This window comes from Phyllobates terribilis, unplaced genomic scaffold (genome assembly GCF_046119375.1).
Source record: "Phyllobates terribilis strain yellow unplaced genomic scaffold, ASM4611937v1 Scaffold_11__3_contigs__length_659146591, whole genome shotgun sequence".
NCBI lineage: Eukaryota > Metazoa > Chordata > Amphibia > Anura > Dendrobatidae > Phyllobates > Phyllobates terribilis.
In genome coordinates, this window is record NW_027362771.1 from 600,855,818 (window position 1) to 600,865,786 (window position 9,969).

A 9,969-nucleotide genomic window follows, 5' to 3' on the forward strand; every position below is an offset into this window, starting at 1 on the left:
CTGAAACCAAAGGTGCAGTACCTGGGACACGTGGTGAGCGCTGATGGAGTGGCTCCCGACCCTGATAAGATCACCGCAATTAAGGAATGGCCAAGTCCCTCCAGTGTAAAGGAAGTGCGGCAGTTCCTCGGGTTGGTAGGCTATTACCGCAGATTCATCCCCGGTTTCAACAAAAAGGCAGCTCCTATGCAGGACCTCCTGATAGGCCAGTCCCGGAAGGCCAAGAACCAGAAGCCACCCTTCAGATGGGAGAAGTTAGAAGAAGAGTCCTTCCGCCAGCTGAAGATGGCCCTCACGGGGGATGAAATCCTGGCGTACCCTGATTACAGCCAGCCCTTTATCCTCTACACCGACGCAAGTAACATCGGGCTAGGAGCCGTGCTGTCCCAGATCCAGCAGGGGAAAGAACGAGTAATCGCTTACGCCAGCCAAAAACTGCGACCCACCGAAAGAAACCCTGAGAATTACAGCTCATTTAAGCTAGAGTTCCTGGCAGTGGTGTGGGCAGTCACCGAACGCTTTAAGCACTACCTCGCTTCTTCCCGGTTCACCGTGTACACGGATAACAACCCGTTGACACACCTGGACACGGCAAGACTCGGTGCCCTAGAGCAGAGATGGATGGCCCGTCTGTCCAACTACGAGTTCACAATCAAATACCGGGCAGGACGCTCCAATACCAACGCGGACGCCCTGTCCAGGATGCCAAACCTAACGGACGTAGGAGAAGATCCAGAGGGACTGGAAGAAGTCGAACTCCCCGCGTTCCACCGTCATGGGACTATCCAGTATTCCCATCGGGTAAGGAGTAAGCAAGCCGCTACGTTTAACCCCTTGCCTCACTACAACTGGGAGAAAACGCAAGACAGTGACCCTGCCGTCCGGCTGGTGAAGGAGATGCTGACTCGGCCAGAGGCTCGCCTTGACCCAGACGCTCCGGAGGAAGCCAAACAACTGTGGGCTGAGAAGAGTCGACTGTTCCTTTACAAGGGGAAGTTGTGCCGCAGAATGGTTAACTCCCGGACGCATGAACTAATCTGGCAAGTAGTGGTGCCACGGAGAGACGCAGCCATGGTGATGGAAGCATACCACGACGGGGCTGGACACTTCGGATGGAAGAAGCTGGAGTTCCTGCTGCGTGGGCGGTTCCACTGGGTAGGCATGAGGGGAACCATCGAGAGGTGGTGCAGAGACTGTGGCCCGTGCAACCTAAGAAGGAAGGACCGTGCCAGCCAGAAGACTCCCCTGCAGTCCATCGTCACCCGGCAGCCGTTGGAACTGGTAGCCTTGGATCATATCTAAAGAAGGGAGGCATATCTAAAGAAGATTATAATGCAGTCTGCAGATCCTGTAGGGCACGTATCAGGTTAGCTAAAGCTGACAATGAATTAAGGCTTGCAAGAGATGTCAAAAGCAATAAAAAAGGATTTTGGGGGTATGTCAAAAGTAAAAGAAAAGTCAAAGATGCTATAGGATTTTTACAGGATGAAAATGGAGAAATGGTAAGAGAGGATGTTGAGAAGGCCGAACTTTTTAATTCCTATTTTGCATCTGTTTTCTCTCAGAAACAAAATGTAACATCAACTGATCTTCACTGTCCTTTTAAAGGAATAGAGGAATCCAAGTTATCTGTAAACAGAAAGATTGTGAGGGAATTTTTAGCTAACATAAATGAGTTCAAGTCTCCAGGTCCAGATGAATTACACCCCAGAGTACTGAAGGAGATCGTAGAAGAAATTTTAGAACCACTCTCCATAATCTTTGAAAATTCTTGGAGAACAGGAGAAGTCCCAGAAGACTGGAGAAGAGCAAATGTTGTTCCTATCTTCAAAAAGGGGAAGAAGGTGGACCCAGGGAACTATAGGCCGGTGAGTCTGACTTCTATACCAGGAAAGATCTTTGAACAAATTATTAAACAACATGTATGTAAGTACATGGATAAGAATGAAGTGATTAACCAGAGTCAGCATGGGTTTGTAACTAACAAGTCATGTCAGACTAACTTAATTTCCTTCTATGACAGAATCACTGACTGGGTGGATCAGGGAAATGCTGTAGATATAGTATATCTTGACTTCAGCAAAGCATTTGACAAAGTATCTCACACCATCCTTATTGAAAAAATGACCAAGTATGCAATGGACCAGGCAACTGTTAGGTGGATTCATAACTGGCTTAGTGATCGGACTCAAAGGGTGGTTGTAAATGGCTTCACATCCAGCTGGATGAATGTCTCAAGTGGGGTACCACAGGGCTCCGTCCTGGGACCTGTATTGTTCAACATCTTTATCAATGATTTAGATGAAGGAATTGAGGGTAAACTGATTAAATTTGCTGATGACACAAAGCTAGGAGGGATAGCTAATACTAGAGAAGAGAGAGAGAGGATTCAAAAAGACCTAAATAAACTGGAGCAGTGGGCAGCAACCAACAGAATGGTTTTTAACAGGGAAAAATGCAAAGTACTACATCTGGGCAATAAAAATGAAAAAAGCATATACAGAATGGGAGGAATAGAGCTAAGCAACAGTACATGTGAAAAAGACTTAGGTATACTAATAGATCATAGACTGAACATGAGTCAACAGTGTGATGCAGCAGCAAAAAAGGCAAATACAATTCTGGGATGTATTAACAGAAGCATACAGTCTAGATCACGTGAAATCATTATCGGTCTTTACTCCTCTTTGGTCAGACCTCATCTGGAATACTGTGTACAGTTTTGGGCACCACATTTTAAAAAAGACATAGACAAACTGGAGCAAGTTCAGAGAAGAGCGACCAGAATGGTGACTGGTCTGCAAACCATGTCCTATGAGGAACGGTTGCAGGATTTGGGAATGTTTAGCTTGCAAAAAAGAAGACTGAGAGGAGACTTAATAGCTGTCTACAAATATGTCAAGGGCTGTCACATTGTAGAAGGATCATCTTTATTCTCATTTGCACAAGGAAAGACTAGAAGCAATGGGATGAAACTAAATGGGAGGAGACACAGATTAGATATTAGAAAAAACTTTTTGACAGTTAGGGTGATTAATGAGTGGAACAGGCTGCCACGAGAGGTGGTGAGTTCCCCTTCAATGGACGTCTTCAAACAGAGGCTGGACAGACATCTGTCTGAGATGATCTAGTGAATCCTGCTTTGAGCAGGGGGTTGGACCAGATGACCCAGGAGGTCCCTTCCAACTCTACCATTCTATGATTCTATGATTCTATGTAAAACTGACCCCAAGCAGAAGTGGCTACGTCTACGCGTTAACCATTGTGGATCATTACTCCCGGTTCTTGGTTGTCGTCCCCGTTAAGGACTTAACGGCTCAAACAGCAGCTAGAGCCTTCCAGCAGCACTTCTGCCGTCCACACGGGTACCCGGACCAAGTGCTGACGGACCAGGGACCTGCCTTTGAAGCGGAGGTCTTCCAGGAATTCTGCAATCTGTATGGCTGCCGGAAGATAAGGACGACACCCTATCATCCGCAAACTAATGGACTTTGTGAGAAAATGAACCAGGTGGTAATGGATCTTCTAAAAACGTTGCCCCTGGAAGAACGCAGTCTGTGGCCTGAGAAGCTGCCCGATCTGGTGGACCTATACAACCACATCCCGGTAGGCTCCACCAACTGTACCCCGGCTTACCTAATGAGGGCGAGACCTGGTAAGTTACCTGTTGACCTGGAAATGGGAGTCCTGACACCCGAGGACACTTCACCAGAAGCAGACTGGGACACAGAGAGGCAGCAGCAGTACCGGAAAGTACAGGAGAGCGTGGAGCGAAGTCTCTGTCAAGCTAGGGAAAGACAAGAGAAAACTTACAACCAGTATGCTCCCGCTGTTCCCCTGGTACCCGGAGAGCAGGTCTTGAAGAGGAAAATACGGCTCCACAAGTTGGACGACCAATGGGAGAAGGACCCGTACACCGTACTGCCCTCAAGCCACGAGAACCCGAAGGTCTGTACCATCAGTAAAGACGGAGGGGAGACCATAGCCATTGTATCCCGGGATCACCTGAAAAAGTGTCCTGAACAGCTACGGAACCCTGAAGAGGAACAAGAAGACCATCGACCCGTAGAGGAAAGGGAAGATATGGTTAGTACTGTGCTCGGAGATTTCCCTCGGTCTTGGACTCAAGTCAATGGTGCAGTTGTGGTACCCGTACTCACCTTCCTCCAACCAGCATCCCAAGCACCTACGGAGCAACAGGTAGAGCTGGAAGAACAGCCGGTCCAGGAGGCAGAAGACCCTACACCAGCAGACCAGGAGGATCAACCCTCTGCTTGTAGTGAACCTGCCATACCTCTAGTGAGCCGAAGGGCCCGTGGACAGCTGCCCAGTTTACCCTTGACAGCTCCTACACCCTGTAGTCCAGGGCTAGACAGTCAGCTCCGTAGGTCCACTAGGGCCACTAGAGGCCAGTTACCCGCACGTTGGAGGATTTGAAGTGTATAAATTGTTTTATTTGTGGTCACCTGTCTGTTACTTGTAAATAATTATGTGTTTCTAGTTATTTATAGGAGTCCTTGGTGGATTTACCGGGAATCCTTGTACATGGTTGGAGCGTAACCTAGGAATGGATTAAAGACTGTTAAGGACTCGGGACAGGACAGACCCCTACCTGGTTATGTCTCCCTGTTTTGGTGAAATGGACACCTTGCTTTTCTTCAAAAACTGCACCCGGTTGCGGACACGCCGTGACCATCTTTATGTGTTTCTTTATTGTATTTTATTGTTGTTGTTATACCCTGTTATGTTTTTGTAAAATATGTTTAGTCCCGGAGTACTAAATTTCACTAGGGGGGAATGTGGCACCCCAGGGGTCTGGTTTCCACAGTAACAGCAATGTTATGTCTGAGAGCAGGTGGGAGGTCTCTTGGTCAGGAATCCTATGCATGCCACACCTCCTGCCCAGTCCTGGGAGGGGAAGAACTTCCCCTATATAAACCTAGGGCTGAGGCAGGGTTAGTGAGTAGAGAAGAAGTAGAGACAGAGAAGCAGATATAGGAAAAGAACATCAGGAGCTCTGTGGGAGCAGTGCTACAAGGAGTCAGGGGCTGGCAGCTGCAGAGCTCGCCCTGACTGAGAAGTTATCACCGGACCCGGAGTCCGAGGCTGTGGGGACTAACTCCTATCCAGCAGCAGAAACCGACCGGCAGGGGATTGCAGGTCCTCTGGCCCAGAAACCCGAAGGCAAGGTCACACGCGTGGGACCAGCACCGCCGTCGTGGAGCGGAAGCTACTAGAAGGCCCCGAGTCACCGGCCATACGGGTGAGCACCACACGGTACACTCAGGGACGTGGGCTACTTATACCCGCCTCTAGCAAGGTAGCCAGAAGAGTGTCGTTAGTTTGGGAGGCCTACATCTCTGCCTGGCCAGGGGAGATCCCATCTGCTCAAGGACTGACCAGGCCCCAATCGCTAGCCAGTACTCCGGGAGGGTCTATCGTTGTCACCAGTAAAGACCCTGAACTACACCGCACCGTCTCCGAGTGGTTCCTGCTACCCCCATCATCCACGTCGGCTGCCCTGAGGCCATACCCCTCCCGTTGGGGGTTATACTATCACGCTGCACAATCCTACCACCGGCCTCAGCGGTCTGCCCTGCAGCAGCAGCTCCTTAGCTGTACTCAACGGGTGGCGTAGTCGTCCAACATCTACCGCTAATACTGCGCCACTTAGTCTGACTCCCTGGGCACGGACCAGATCACCGCCACGAGACTACAACCCTCAAGAGATCCGGCTCCGGGTAAGCTCCCGCGTGCGCAACGCAGCGCGACACAGGCCCAGGGGCGCGTCATTTCCAGTGTATCAGTTACCCATTACTGCTGGATTTACCTTTACTGATGAATTGCAGAGTCCTGGAGAGCAGCTGCAGCTTTATCTGGAGGTCACATAGCTATAGATCCTGGAGGTCTACCGTGAGATCCTGGGCTACGTCCCAGCTAATGAGCGTCTTATCAATGATTATTATTAGACCTAATGCACATCTTCAGATTACAGCGCCCATGTGAAGCTGGCAGAAAACCATTCTTAGTATACTACTTTGGATTCTGTATGTTTGGAGGGTTCTCCTCCATACATACAGACTTATAGAGCCGGGTAAACTCCTCATACACCAGAGGCGGCTGAACACTCATTTGGCCAACCGTAGAGATGAGTGAATTTATTCACGAGGCATTGACTTCTCCTCGAATCGTGCAAACATCAATTTTCTCCAGAATACAATTTTTTTTGCGATTGACAAATTCAGCATCTGGTCACCAGTTTTCTGAACTTTAGAGAGTTGAGTTAATAAAATAATAATTCTCACCTTGAGAAATGAGCGGATCGAACAAAATGTACTTTGGCTGTTTGGGTGGATTTTCCCGGCAAATCTGATACTCGGAGAAGTTTTTTAATGTCCCTTATTATGGTGTGGGGGTCTCTCGAGATGTCAGGAAGACACACGATGCACCGTGACCTTCTGCATGCATGTGAAGAACGTTCCCAAAAATAAATGAAGAATTTAAGGAGTTCACTTACCTAAAAAAAAGCATGGGTCACTTGAATGTATATTCACACATGCCTTTCTCTCCTTTCTTGCAGTTTTTTTCCTACATTTTCAGACTCGTTCTCATGCTGTCTTTATTTTCATGCAAAGCTTCCGGAAACTGGATGGTCCAGCTCCACTGGTGTAATAGAGGAATCTACATCTCCCAAGATTCCCTGCTTGGACATTCCTACTTTCGAACTCCACCCTCGTTCCACATTCAGCCATTATCTTGTACCTCCCTGGAGGAAGTCCAAGCTGCTCATCCATCCAGATTTTGGATAACTTTCTATCTACTACATTGGCTTGAGCTGCTTACAAGTTGGTGGTTACCCCACAGGCACATCAGTGTATAACATAGCCGACACCCGCAGTGTACGGTGCAGATGTAAGGCTAGTGTTAAACGCGGGAGTTACACACCATTTCCTTTTTAAACATTGCACATTCTATGGATGCTACCCCTTAACGAAGGACAGCGGTCCGAAATGCGCGTCGGGGTGTGTGCTGCGCAGTGGTTTGCTGATACACAGGTATGTCATTGTACATTTAGATACATTGGTTATTATTGAATCGATTTCCCCTCCTTTTTCTTACACCCATTTGATTGTTGATCCGGCATGGATGTAATTGGAGATAAGGGCTATGCACACATCTATTAGGCATACATACAATGGTCTATATAGTTTGTCCTTTATTCAGAGGTCATTCAACTCTTATTAGCCTGTGGTGCATTTACCTGTCCAGTCTTTTCTCTGAGACTGGTGACACTAATCCGGACTCATACCAAACACATATTACCCTCTTCTTTTTTTGTGGAGTGGTGGAGTGAGATCTAGGCACCATGGTATAGCTTAGATCACAACATATCATTTGTCTGCCCTGTCATATCTTAATGTTGAATATGTATTATTAATTATTAATGTAACACATGTCACGTGCTGCGCATGTACTCTTCTCTTGTATGGTGTACCATTGTTTCTACATATCTAATAAAGGCTTTTTTATTCTTAGCCATTATTCAACACAATTGTATAGCAGTATATAAGTAAAGTCAGGAACTCCAGCCACAGTGAGAACTTCACAGGAACATCGACATGGCATCCATTGAGGCCTCAAACAACTTGGATCAGTGCCACTGAGAAAGAATTACCACGACAATTAAGTGCTTCCCAGCTAGATTGCTGCTGGCTGTATATACATGTCTCTACCAGATATTGTGAAAGTTCAGCTTCTGAGTCTGCTCCATATACCCACACTAACACATGTACGTCATGTGTCAAGAAAGAGTTAGCGATGAAAAAAAATAGTGGTATAATTTTTATTTTTAGGATTTTATTTTTTATATCTAAACAAGGTATTTTCAATGTGAGTTGAATATTATCTATTTTCAACTCTACTTTTTTTTTAGGGTAACTATAATCTCTAATCATTGGGGACCGCTATGGGGTCTATGATCATGCTAAATTATGATAGAAAAGAGTTAACCACCATTTTATCTCTCAGTAAGCCTGTGGCACATCCCATCCTCTATGAAATATCAATGAACAGCAATAATTACAATTTTCAGATTTACTTTGCATATGATTCCTACTAATTGTAACAAATTAGAAATTAGTACCAAGGGTTGCTGGTAAGAATATTATCAAAAGTTGCAAAAAATTTAATGTTGGGTGAAATTTGTCAATGTTGAAGACTTTTGAATTACACCATTTGAAAAGAATATGACAGTCATCATTCAGTTCTCTTGCACGTAAAATATTCAAATAGCCATAGCATTTTAAGTGATATGATGATAATTGTTGGCAGTACAGACCTTATATTATAGATGTAATTGTAAAAATGACATAGGTGTTGAAAAAAACATAAGGCAACGACGAGGATGGGATTCGAACCCACGCGTGCAGAGCACAATGGATTAGCAGTCCATCGCCTTAACCACTCGGCCACCTCGTCTACTTTAAGATCTTGCCATGTGATCTACTTTAAGATCTTTCCATGTGATCTACTTTAAGATCTTTCCATGTGATCTACTTTCTGATTTTCTTTTTAAAATTGACAACTGAAGTTGGATTTATTTGTGTTTTTCTTTTTTAATACCTCTTTTTTTCCACACATTTTCGATACTAAACTCTTGGAAAAAAGGCTTCCAGAAATGAACCTGAGAAACCTGTTCTTTTTTATGTTCATGGATTATTATGTAACATAATGGTTCGCTTTTAAAAGATACTGTAAATGTTAAAAGTGTGTTCTGCTCATACATTAACCCTGTGAGAATGGGACATTTTTTCATTTTGTGCTTTAGTTTTTTGCTCCCATTCTTCCAAAAGGCATTTTTATTAATTTTCTGTCAATATAGTCATATTAGTGATTGTTTTTTTAATGAATAAGTTGTAGTTTTAAAAGACACTAATCAATTACCATAAAGTACTGAAAAAGTAGTTTTGATTTTCTCATTTATGGGGCTGTAAGAGTGCTTGTGTTTTGCATGCAGAGATGCAGTTTTTGATGATACAATTTTTGGATATACATATGATATTTTGATCATTTTTTATTGCATTTTTTGTTGAAGGTCCATTGACCAAAAAACAGAGATTCTGGCGTTTCAATTTTAATTTGCTTTACTGCATTTATTACAATGGTTAAACAATTTTACATTTTCATCAGACTTTTACAAACGCGGTGATACTGATTATGCTTATTTTTTATTTTTTAAAAATTAAAGTTTTGCTTGATTACTCATATAAAGATGATAATGATGTAACCAAAATGATAAGCGATCCCAATGTGATTTGAAATTTCAATTTTCAGATCTGGATTCCCAATGATATTTTTCATCAAAAAGCTACTGACACTGTGCTGAAAGATGGCAAAAAAGGCAAGTTAATCTATTGTCAGAAGGATGAAGGGCTCCATTTTCAATCTCAATCCAGACATCGTTCACATTATCCAAGATGAATTAAACAATTAACCTCGACATGATTTGGACACGCAACATTCTAATCTGAAGTCAGATACTCAAACGCTGCGCCCCAAGGTCAGTTAAAATGTGCCTTTTTCACCCATGTTTAACATAACAAGTGCTTGAGGAGAGCCCTACACACTGTAGTGAAGGTAGGCCATTGTAATGTATATGTATTGTATAAAATATGTCTTGTCTGAGTCTCCATATCTTTCACTGACTCCTGAATGTCTAAAGATCTTTGTGAAATGTCATCAAATTATTTTCATTAGGTTTTAAGGGAGGGGAAACAATACACACGAAGGATATAATCAAACAAAACATTAATTAAATGACTATCTAAAGGACAAAGGTATGGGGAAACAAGGGTGTGAGCAGATAAAAAGGATGGGAAAGGGGAAGGATAAGTATACAAATATCTATAATATAACCGGCCAAGCGTCCCTCTGTCTGAAGCTTCTATAGATTGCGCATGCGCAACGCGC

General features: G+C 44.4%; 1 non-coding gene across 1 annotated transcript; it reads right to left on the bottom strand.

The window, feature by feature from the left end:
• Positions 1-8,396: 8,396 nt before the first annotated feature.
• TRNAS-GCU (transfer RNA serine (anticodon GCU)) lies at positions 8,397-8,478 on the bottom strand. Its single transcript has one exon. It is a non-coding gene; the product is annotated as a tRNA-Ser (tRNA).
• Between the last annotated feature and the right edge of the window lie 1,491 nt (positions 8,479-9,969).